The sequence below is a fragment of the Heterodontus francisci genome, chromosome 21 (genome assembly GCF_036365525.1).
Source record: "Heterodontus francisci isolate sHetFra1 chromosome 21, sHetFra1.hap1, whole genome shotgun sequence".
Lineage (NCBI taxonomy): Eukaryota > Metazoa > Chordata > Chondrichthyes > Heterodontiformes > Heterodontidae > Heterodontus > Heterodontus francisci.
The window spans coordinates 16547966-16560683 of NC_090391.1; positions in this window are offsets into that span (position 1 = coordinate 16547966).

The following is a 12718-nucleotide window of genomic DNA, read 5'->3' on the forward strand; positions in this document are numbered from 1 at the left end:
TTAGTCTAACTGACCTGCATTGGCTCCCAGTCCTCTAAGTATTTAAATTTATAATTCAAAACATTGGGTTAAAATTCTTCCATGTCCTCACCACTCCTCATCTCCGACCACTCCTCCAAGCCTGCAGCCATCCCATCTGTGATATCCCCATATCTCTGACATTGGTGTTTTTCAGTGGGGCTTTCCCTGCCTGGTTCCAATATTACTGATCTGATTGTAACTAGTGTATCTCCAGCAATGGCCTCTCTTCCCACACCAGCACTGTCACCGCTGGAGTCCCAGAACTTTCTATTCTTGTTCCATCCTCTTCCTCATCTACTCACTGCCCGCTGGCCACATCATTTACGGATATGGGGTAAGCTTCCAAATGTGTGCTGACAAGACCCATCTCCAGCCCTCTCGACCCTCCACTGCCTCTGTGTTATCAGACTGTAAAAGTCTGTTTCCCATGAGCTGCAATTTCCTCCAATTAAACGCAGAGCGAAGCCTCCACCTTTGGTTCCACCACAAACTCCACACCCTTGTCATTGTTTCCATCGCCATTCCTAGCTGTTGTATCGGACGAAATATGATGTTGTGTAAAATCTGCTCCCTATTCATCCCTGACCTGACCTTCTGACCTGATGTTGTCTCCGTCAGAAATGACACCTCATTCCACCTCTGTAACATCTCCAGCCTCTGTCTCTGCCCCAGTGCATCAGGCACTGAAAAGATTCAATCGCACATCTGTGTAAGATTATTAGGTTACTAAATGCTACTAACCAGATAACTAATGGTTAAAAATTGCGAATCTACCTATTATATCTAACAATTGACGTTTATTTTAAACTAACATTTAGCTTCATTCGAACCCTTCCTTGCAGTATGGTAAAGTGGGGAAAGTTAGGAAATAGGGCACAGTTTTTGAAAGTTGTCAAGGGAGAGGGATTCTGGGAGATAATGCCAACTTTGAAATTGCTTATTTGCAGCAAAAGGGTGAGACATTGAGAGCAGACAGTGAAAACAGCTTCTGTGTAGATTTGTCTCGCAATGAGATTAAAAAAAAACAATTCAAAATGTAAAAGCATTGCAATAATGTAGTCAACACAAAAGGATACTAATTGCACAAATTCAAAAGGTTAGCAACCATCACAAAATTATTCTTGGTTCGTTCAGAAAGGCATCCTTTAATGCAAGGCTAATCACTGATTGGGCGAGGGGAAGGTTAACTGGAAAGCTGTCGGATAAAAGGAGTCATGTCTTTGATACTGTATGGCAGAGAATTTCCGAACAACAATGAGACAAGAGAGAGAACGACCAATAACTTGAAGGGCAAAAACTGAAAGAGAAAGAGTTCTGCGCTCTGCTGTCCAATCCCTAATATGGGGACGAGGTGTAGCCGTCACTGTTTAAAAATAAGGCAGAGACATTTTTTTTATCTCTCAGAGGGTCGTGAGTCTTTGGAATTCTCTTCCTCAATTCGTAATCTGGTGGAAGCAGAGTCTTTGAATATTTTTAAGGCAGAGATAGATGGATTCTTGATAAGCAAGGGGATCGAAGGATATCGGGGGAAGGTGGAAATGTGGAGCATTCAGTTTAGCCATGAACTTATTGAATGGCAGAGCAGGCTCGAAGGGCCGAATGGCCTAATCCTGCCCCTAATCGCATGTTTGTATGTAGTATCTGTGTTACACTGTTAATTACTGCCTGACTGTGGTTAGTCTGAAAACTCAACAAACTTGTCTTTCCCTTTATCTCTCAATAAAGTCGATTTACAACATGCTTTGTGCTGTCAAGTCTGTTACCACCTTCGAAGAGGGCATAAACCACCCCTATCTTATTGATTGTTACATTATGACACCCCAGATGGGACTTGGCACATTGTGAATGCTTTTTGAGAGAAAAGAAGGATCTCAAGTTTGTGAGACTGGCCAACTCGCATCTTAGGACGGAAAACCGTTTTGGAGAATGTGGAGAAATTAATGGACCCACCAGTCATCAAAGACACTTATACAGAAATATATAAAGAGAATAAATTAATTCATGCTGTTAAAGATGATAAAGGAGCCTTTGAGGAGAAATACAAGGAAGTTATAAACTTCATTCAAGATATGGTAGAGCAGAAGAAATCTTTCAATTCAGATTTTTTTCAACAAAGTTATATAAAGTGATGCATCTGAGAATGTTTTGCGCCGCCCCCTATGGGGACAAGCAAATAAATTAACCCTGCTGCAGCTGTATTATTCATTTATTTCACCAGACAACATTTGCATCGCTGAGAGTAAAATTTATGTATTGGACATGAGTAGACTTTCAATATATAAATTGACAAATAGAATTGGACAAATTAATTCATTTGGTTTTGGGGCAGAGCGACATTGGGTTATTTATGTTTTTTTAAACAGGTGACAACAGTTTCCAGGGTCACATGAGAACTGATACCACAGCAAGAGATCCAGCAGCTTTAAAAATTACAGAACTTATCTGCAGACATCAAATGTCACAGAATGGACACAATTTAGTTTAAAGGCTTTGCCTTCTCCAAAACTTTGGCTATTTTTTATCTTCTGTGACAAAGTGATTGAGAAGGAGAGATAGTTTCAAGCATTTCTGTCATTAATGCAAAATTCCACGCAATACCACCGAGCCGGTGCATAAGAAATAGGAATTCATCAGCAAAATTAAATTAATATGTGTACTTATTTCAAGCAATCATAGGTGAATTCATTTGAAGTACAAGGAGATCCATAAAAACCTGGTGATTTCCAGAGAAGCAGCAGAAGAAGAGTGGATTTAAAATGCATCAAAGCCTGGTGATTAAAAGAGAAGAAGTGGGAGAGGAGTGGATTTTAAAAACACCACAAACTGGTGAATAAGAGAGGAGGAGCGGGAGAGCAGTGGATTTAAAAAGCACCTAAACCTGGTGAATAAGAGAGGAGCAAAGGTAGAGGAGTGGAGTTAAAAAACACCAAAACCTGGTGAATAAGGGATGAGCAGTGGGAGAGGAGTGGATTTAGAAAGCACCAAAACCTGGTGAATAAGAGAGGAGCAGTGGAAGAGGAGTGGATTTCAAAAAGCACCAAAACCTGGTGAATAAGAGAGGAGCAGTGGGAGAGGAGTGGATTTAGAAAGCACCAAAACCTGGTGAATAAGAGAGGAGCAGTGGGAGAGGAGTGGATTTAGAAAGCAACAAAATCTGGTGAATAAGAGAGGAGCAGTGGAAGAGGAGTGGATTTAAAAAAGCACCAAAACCTGGTGAATAAGAGAGGAGCAGTGGGAGAGGAGTGGATTTAAAAAGCACCTAATTCTGGTGAATCAGAGTGGAGCAGTAGGAGAGTAGTGGATTTAGAAACCACCAAAACCTGGTGAATAAGAGAGGAGCAGTGGGAGAGGAGTGGATTTAGAAAGCACCAAAACCTGGTGAATAAGAGAGGAGCAGTGGGAGAGGAGTGGATTTAGAAAGCACCAAAACCTGATGAATAAGAGAGGAGCAGTGGGAAAGGAGTGGATTTATAAAGCACGAGAACCTGATAAATAAGAGATGAGCAGTGGGTGAGGAGCGGATTTAAAAAGCACCAAAGCCTGGTGAATGAGAGAAGAGCAGCAGGAGTGGAGTTGAATTAAAAAGCAGAAAAGGCTGGTGAATAAGAGAGGAGCAGTGGGAGAGGAGTGGATTTAAAATGAAGCAAAACCTGGTGAATAAGCGAGAAGAAGTGGTTGAGGAGTGGATTCTAAAAGCAACAGATCCTGGTGAATAAGAGATGAGCAGTGGGAGAGGAGTGGATTTAAAAAGCAACAGATTCTGGTGAATATGTGAGGAGCAGTGGGAGATGAGTGGATTTAAAAAGCAACAGATCCTGGTGAATAAGAGAGGAGCAGTGGGGGAGGAATGGATTTAAAAAGCACCAAAACCTGATGAATAAGTGAGGAGCAGAGGGAGAGGAGTGGACTTAAATATCAACAAAACCTGGTGAGTAAGAGAGGAGCAGTGGGAGAGGAGTGGATTTTAAAAGAACTAAAACCTGGTGAATAAGAGAGGAGCAGTGGGAGAGGAGTGGATTTAAAAAGCACCAAAACTTGATGAATAAGTGAGGAGCAGAGGGACAGGAGTGGATTTTAAAAAGCACCAAAGCCTGGTGAATAAGAGAGAAGAAGTGGGAGAGGAGTGGATTTAAATAGCACCAAAACCTGGTGAATAAGAGATGAGCAGCGGGAGGGGAGTGAATTTTATAATCACCAAAACCTGGTGAGTAAGAGAGGAGCAGTGGGAGAGGAGTGGTTTTAGAAAGCACCAAAACATGGTGAATAAGAGAGGAGCAGTGGGAGAGGAGTCGATTTCGAAAGCAACAAATCCTGGTGAATAAGAGATGAGCAGCGGGAGAGGAGTGGATTTAGAAAGAACAAAAACCTGGTGAATAAGAGAGGAGCAGTGGGAGAGGAGTGGATTTCGAAAGCACCAAAACCTGGTGAATAAGAGATTAACAGTGGGAGAGGAGTAGATTTAATCCTCACCAAATCCTGGTGAATAAAAGATGATCAGTGGGAGAGGAATGGATTTAAAAATCACCAAAACCTGGTGAATAAGAGATGAGTTGTGGGAGAGGAGTGGATTTAAAAAAGCACCAAAACCTGGTGAATAAGAGATGAGCAGTGGGAGAGGAGTGGATTTAAAAAGCTCTCAGCGGCGACAGGGAGAGCGAGGTGGCAGCTGGTTAAGTCAATTTACAACTTATATAAACTTAGCTTTTTGTTTCGGCCGTTTCTTTTTGCAGCGGCGGCAGGGAGAGCGAGGTGGCAGCTGGGTAAGTAAGTCCTATATATTTGGGCTGGGGCTGACCCTGAGACACTACACCTGTAGTGTCTCCCACCCGCCCTCCTCTTCTAACCAAAAAAAAAGGACTCGGTTGTGTGCAGATAAGGTAAGGCTTTTTCTATTTATTTTTTTTCGTGTGATTGGTAAAAACATTTCGTTCCTTTTTCATTTATCTAAGTTAAGACTAAGTTAAGCTTAAGATTAAAAATGGCAGGAGATCTCAGACCCTTGTTATGCTCCTCTTGCTCAATGCGGGAGCTTAGGGACACGGCTGATGTCCCTGACTACTTCACATGCTGGAAGTGTGTCCAGCTGCAAAGAACAAAGAAAATTACAGCACAGGAACAGGCCCTTCGGCCCTCCAAGCGTGCGCCGATCCAGATCCTCTATCTAAACATGTCGCCTATTTTCTAAGGGTCTGTATATCTTTGCTTCCTGCCCATTCACGTATCTGTCCAGATACATCTTAAAAGACGCTATCGTGCCCGCGTCTACCACCTCCGCTGGCCATGCCTTCCAGGCACCCACCACCCTCTGCGTAAAGAACTTTCCATGCATACCCCCCTAAACTTTTCCCCTCTCACTTTGAACTCGTGACCCCTGGTAATTGAATCCCCCACTCTGGGAAAAGCTTCTTGCTTTCCACCCTGTCTATATCTCACATGATTTTGTGCACCTCAATCAGGTCCCCCCTCCACCTCCGTCATTCTAATGAAAATTTTCCGAATCTGCTCAATCTCTCTTCATAGCTAGCGCCCTCCATACCAGGCAACATCCTGGTGAACCTCCTCTGCACCCTCTCCAAAGCATCTACATCCTTTTGGTAATGTGGTGACCAGAACTGCATGCAGTATTCCAAATGTGGCCGAACCAAAGTCTTATACATGAGCTGCCAACACTTTTACTCAATACCCCGTCCGATGAAGGAAAGCATGCCGTATGCCTTCTTGACCACTCTATTGACCTGCGTTGCCACCTTCAGGGAACAATGGACCTAAACACCCAAATCTCTCTGTACATCAATTTTCCCCAGGACTTTTCCATTTACTGTATAGTTAACTCTTGAATTGGATCTTCCAAAATGCATCACCTCGCATTTGCCCTGATTAAACTCCATCTGCCATTTCTCTCCCCACTCTCCAATCTATTTATATTCTGCTGTATTCTCTGACAGTCCCCTTCACTATCTGCTACTCCACCAATCTTAGTGTCGTCTGCAAACTTGCTAATCAGACAACCGATACTTTCCTCCAAATTATTTATGTATGTCACAAACAACAGTGGTCCCAGCACGGATCCCTGTGGAACACCACTGGTCACGCGTCTCCATTTTGAGAAACTCCCTTCCACTGCTACTCTCTGTCTCCTGTTGCCCAGCCAGTCCTTAATCCATCTAGCTAGTACACCCTGGACCCCATGTCACTTCACTTTCTCCATCAGCCTACCATGGGGAACCTTATCAAACGCCTTACTGAAGTCCATGTCTCTGACATCTGGAGCCCTTCCCTCATCAATCAACTTTGTCACTTCCTCAAAAAATGCTATTAAGTTGGTAAGACATGACCTTCCCTGCACAAAACCATGTTGCCTATCACTGCAGCTCTTGTTAAACCGCACGACGGCTCTGGAGCTGCGGATGGACTCACTTTGGAGCTAACGCGATGCTGAGGAGGTCATGGATAGCACGTTTAGTGAAGTGGTCACACTGCAGATTAGGATTTCTGAGGGAGAAAGGGAATGGGTGACCAAAAGGCAAAGAAAGAGCAGGAAGGCAGCGCAGGTGTCCCCTGCGGTCATCTCCCTCCAAAACAGGTGTACCATTTTGGATATAGTTGAGGGTGATGGCTCACCAGGGGAAGGCAGCAGTAGCCAGGTTCATGGCACCGTGGCTGGCTCTGCTGTTCCGAAGAGCGGGAAAAAGTGTGGAAGGGCTATTGTCATCGGGTATTCCATGGTAAGGGGAGTAGATAGGCGGTTCTGTGGTCGAAAACGAGACTCCAGAATGGTATGTTGCCTCCCAGATGCACGGGTCAGGGATGTCTCAGATCGGCTGCAGAACATTCTGAAAGGGGAGGGTGAATAGCCAGTTGTCGTTGTGCACATAGGCACCAATGATATTGGTAAAAAACGGGATGAGGTCCTGCAAGCAGAATTTAGGGAGTTAGGAGCCAAGTTAAAAAGTAGGACCTCAGAGGTAGTAATCTCAGGATTGCTACCAGTGCCACGTGATAGTCAGAGTGGAGATGAAATAATAGTCAGGATGAATGCGTGGCTTGAGAGATGGTGCAGGAGGGAGGGGGTTCAGATTTTTGGGACATTGGGACCGTTTCTGGGGGAGGTGGGACTATTACAAATTGGACGGTCGACACCTGGGCCGGACTGGGAACAATGTCCTTGCGGGGTGCTTTTGCTAACGCTGTTGGGGAGGGTTTAAACTAATGTAGCAGGGGGATGGGAACCAAATGAGGAGGTCAGTGGACAGTAAGGAAGTAGTAACTAAAGCCTGTAAGGAACTAGATAACGAAGTCAGCGTGACTAAGGGAAAGAGTAGACAGGGAGCGGATGATGAACGCAAAGGGACTGGTGGTCTGAGGTGCATTTGTTTTAATGCAAGAAGTGTAGTAGGTAAGGCAGATGCACTTCGGGCTTGGATTAGTACCTGGGAGTATGATGTTATTGCAATTACTGAGACTTGGTTGAGGGAAGGGCATGATTGGCAACTAAATATCCCAGGATATCGATGATTCAGGCGGGTTAGAGAGGGAGGCAAAAGGGGTGGAGGAGTTGCATTACTGGTCAAAGAGGATATCACAGCTGTGCTGAAGGAGGGCACTATGGAGGACTCGAGCAGTGAGGCAATATGGGCAGATCTCAGAAATAGGAAGGGTGCGGTAACAATGTTGGGGCTGTACTACAGTCCTCCCAACAGCGAGCGTGAGATAGAGGTACAAATATGTAAACAGATTATGGAAAGATGTAGGAGCAACAGGGTGGTGGTAATAGGAGATTTTAATTTTCCCAACATTGACTGGGATTCACTTAGTGTTAGAGGTCTAGATGGAGCAGAATTTGTAAGGAGCATCCAGGAGGGTTTTCTAGAGCAGTATGTAAATAGTCCAACTCGGGAAGGGGCCATACTGGACCTGGTGTTGGGGAATGAGCCCGGCCAGGTTGTTGAAGTTTCAGTAGGGGACTACTTTGGGAACAGTGATCACAATTCCGTAAGTTTTAGAATACTCATGGACAAAGACGAGAGTGGTCCCAAAGGAAGAGTGCTAAATTGGGGGAAGGCCAACTATACCAAAATTCGGCAGGAGCTGGGGAATGTAGATTGGGAGCAGCTGTTTGCAGGTAAATCCACATGTGATATGTGGGAGGCTTTTAAAGAGAGGTTGATTAGCGTGCAGGAGAGACATGTTCCTGTGAAAATGAGGGGTAGAAATGGCAAGATTAGGGAACCATGGATGACAGGTGAAATTGTGAGACTAGCTATGAGGAAAAAGGAAGCATACATAAGGTCTAGGAGGCTGAAGAAAGACGAAGCTTTGAAAGAATATCGGGAATGTAGGACCCATCTGAAATGAGGAATTAAGAGGGCTAAAAGGGGTCATGAAATATCTTTAGCAAACAGGGTTAAGGAAAATCCCAAAGCCTTTTATTCATAAATAAGGAGCAAGAGTGAAACGAGAGAAAGGATTGGCCCACTAAAGGACAAAGGAGGAAAGTTATGCGTGGAGTCAGAGAAAATAGGTGATATTCTAAACGAGTACTTTGCATTGGTATTCACCGAGGAGAGGAACATGACGGATGTTGAGGTTAGGGACAGATGTTTGATTACTCTAGGTCAAGTCGGCATAAGGAGGGAGGAAGTGTTGGGTATTCTAAAAGGCATTAAGGTGGACAAGTCCCCAGGTCCGGATGGGATCTATTCCAGGTTACTGAGGGAAGCAAGAGAGAAATAGCTGGGGTCTTAACAGATATCTTTGCAGCATCCTTAAACACGGATGAGGTCCCGGAGGACTGGACAATTGCTAATGTTGTCCCCTTGTTTAAGAAGGGTAGCAGGGATAATCCAGGTAATTCTAGTCTGGTGAGCCTGACGTCAGTGGTAGGGAAGCTGCTGGAGAAGATACTGAGGGATAGGATCTATTCCCATTTGGAAGAAAATGGGCTTATCAGTGATAGGCAACATGGTTTTGTGCAGGGAAGGTCATGTCTTACCAACTTAATAGAATTCTTTGAGGAAGTGACAAAGTTGATTGATGAGGGAAGGGCTGTAGATGTCATATACATGGTCTTCAGTAAGGCGTTTGATAAGGTTCCCCATGGTAGGCTGATGGAGAAAGTGAAGTCGCATGGGATCCTTGGTGTACTAGCTAGATGGATAAAGAACTGGCTGGGCAACAGGAGACAGAGAGTAGCAGTGGAAGGGAGTTTCTCAAAATGGAGACGCGTGACCAGTGGTTTTCCACAGGGATCCGTGCTGGGACCACTGTTTGTGATATACATAAATGATTTGGAGGAAAGTATCGGTGGTCTGATTAGCAAGTTTGCAGACGACACTAAGATTGGTGGAGTAGCAGATCGTGAACGGGACTGTCAGAGAATACAGCAGAATATCGATAGATTGGATAGTTGGGCAGACAAATGGCAGATGGAGTTCAATCACGGCAAATGCGAGGTGATGCATTTTGGAAGATCCTATTCAAGAGTGAACTATACAGTAAATGGAAAAGTCCTGGGGGAAATTGATGTACAGAGAGATTTGGGTGTTCAGGTCCATTGCTCCCTGAAGGTGGCAATGCAGGTAAATAGAGTGGTCAAGAAGGCATACGGCATGCTTTCCTTCATCGGACGGGGTATTGAGTACAAGAGTTGGCAGATCATGTTACAGTTGTAGAGGACTTTGGTTCGGCTACATTTGGAATACTGCGTGCAGTTCTGGTCGCCACATTACCAAAAGGATGTAGATGCTTTGGAGAGGGTGCAGAGGAGGTTCACCAGGATGTTGCCTGGTATGGAGGGCGCTAGCTATGAAGAGAGGTTGAGTAGATTAGGATTATTTTCATTAGAAAGACGGAGGTTGATGGGGGACCTGCTTGAGGTGTACAAAATCATGAGAGGTATAGACAGGTTGAATAGCAAGAAGCTTCTTCCCAGAGTGGGGGATTCAATTACCAGGGGACACGAGTTCAAAGTGAAAGGGGAAAGGTTTAGTGGGGATATGCGTGGAAAGTTCTTTACGCAGAGGGTGGTGGGTGCCTGGAACGCGTTGCCAGTGGAGTTGGTGCGAACACGAAATCGTCTTTTAAGATGTATCTAGACAGATACATGAATGGGCAGTAAGCAAAGAGATACAGACCCTTAGAAAATAGGCGACATGTTTAGGTCGAGGATCTGTCTTGGAGGGTTGAAAGGCCTTTTCCTGTGCCGTAACGGCCCAAATATGTAGGGTTATACTTACCCAGCAGCCCCTTGGTCCGCCGAAATCTAAAGGAAATTAAGTTTCAGCTGAAACTGACCTTCCTAGCTGCTCCCTCGCTCGCACTGTCTGCTCCCGAATAAGCTGCTGTAATAAAAATGGAATGGGCGGGTTGTCTTATGAGGAAGGTTGGACAGACTGGTCTTGTTTTGACTGGAGTTTGGAAGAGTGAGGAGAGACTTGATTAAAGTATATAGGATCCTGAACAGTCTTGACCAGGTGGATGTGGAAAGGATGTTTCCTCTTGATGGCGAGTCCTGAATTAGGGGGCACTGTTTTAAAATTAGCGGCCGTCATTTTAGGACAGCGATGAGGAGATTTTGTTTTTCTCTCAGAGTGTTCTCGACGTTGGAATTCTTTGCTTTCGAAGGTGGTGGTGGCGGGGTCATTGAATAATTTTAAGGTGGAGGTGAATGGATTCATGTTAGGCAAGGGAATCCATCTTTATCGGGGCATATGGGAGTGTGGAATTCAAGACATAAATAGATGAGCCATGATCTTATTGAATGGTGGAGGAGCTCGATGGACCGAATGGCCTTCTTCTGCTCCTAATTCATATGTCTTTATGCTCGTATTTACCTGTTTATTCGACATTGATTAATGTCTCCAGTAAAATTAGAACTGTGCCACCTCCTGACTCCATTCCTCCAGTTCAATTCTGATCGGCATCACATCAGTATCAACTGGTCCAAAACTCTGCTGCTGATGTCCAGTCCTTACCAAGTCCTGCTCGTCCATTACCGTCACCTTCACTACCCTCATTGGCTCCCATTTCCCTAACCCCTTATAATTAAAATTGTTATCACTGAGTTAAAATCACTCCATGTCCTCACCCCTCCCCATCTCCAGCCTTTCCTCAAACCTGCAGCAAACTTATCCGTGATCTCTCCATACCTCTGACATTGGCCTCTTTCACTGCAACTGACATCACTTGGTTCCATTAGAACCATAGAATCATCAAAAAATATGGCACAGAAGGAGGTCATTCGGCCCATCGTAACCGTGCTGGCCGAAAAAACTAGTCGCACAATCTAATCCCACTTTCCAGCACCTGGTCCATAGTCATGTCGGTGACAGCAGTTCATGTGCATGTCCAGGTGCTTCTAAAAGAATTGATGGTTTCTGTCTCCACCACCATTCCTGGCAGTTAATTCCAGACACCCACCACCCTCTGGGTGAAAAAGATTTCCCTCATGTCTCATCTAATCACCTTAAATCTGTGCCCCCTGGTAATCGACTTCTCTGCGAGGAGAAACAGATCCTGCCTGTCTACTCGATCTTGGCCCCTCATAATTTTGGACACCTCAATTAAGTCACCTCTCAGCCTGCTCTGCTGTAAGGAAAACGACTCTATCCAATCTTTACTCATCGATGTAACTTTCCTGCCCTGCAGCATTCTTGTAAATCTCTTCTGTACCCTCTCTAGAACAATTATGTCCTTTCTGTAATGTGGCGACCAGATCTGAACACAATAGTCCAACTGTGGCCCATCCAGTGTTTCATACAGTTCCAGCATTACAATTCCTGCTCTAGATTCTATTTCTCGGCCATTAAAGGAAAGCATTCCATATGCCTTCTACGTATCTACCTGTCTTTCCACCTTCAGGGACCTGTTGACATGCACTGCAAGGTCTCTCACTTCTTCTACCCCTCTCAATATCCTCTCGTTTGTTGTGCATTCCCTTGCTTTGTTTGCCCTCCCCAATTGCATTACCTCAGATTAATCCAGAATGTAATTCCATTTGGGAGGCACAGTGGCGCAGTGGTCAGCACCGCAGCCACACAGCTCCAGCGACCCGGGTTCAATTCTGGGTACTGCCTGTGTGGAGTTTGCAAGTTCTCCCTGTGTCTGCGTGGGTTTCCTCTGGGTGCTCCGGTTTCCTCCCACAGCCAAAAGACTTGCCGGTTGATAGGTGAATTGGCCATTATAACATTGCCACCAGTATTGGTAGGTGGTAGGGGAATATAGGGACAGGTGAGGAAGTGGTGGGAATATGGAATTAGTGAAGGATTAGTATAGATGGGTGGTTAATGGTCGGCGCAGACTCGGTGGGCCGAAGGGCCTGTTTCAGTGCTGTATCTCTGAATCTAAAAAAAATCCATTTACCATTTTACTGCTACTCAACCAAACCATTGATATAATTCTGGAGTCGACAGCTATCCTCTTCACTATCAACTGCACGGCCAATTTTTGTGTCATCTGCAAATTTCCCAATCTTGCCTCCCACATTTACATCTCAAATCATTAATATATATCCCAACAGCAAGGAACCCAACACTAAGCACTGTGGAACGCCCACTGGAAACTGCTTTCAATAAGCAAAATCATACATCGCCCTTTGTTTCCTGTCACTGAGCCAATTTTGGAACCAACTCAATCATTTTTGACCAGTTGCCATGTGGGAACTTGTCAAATGCCTTCCTAAAATCCATGGAGGCAACAT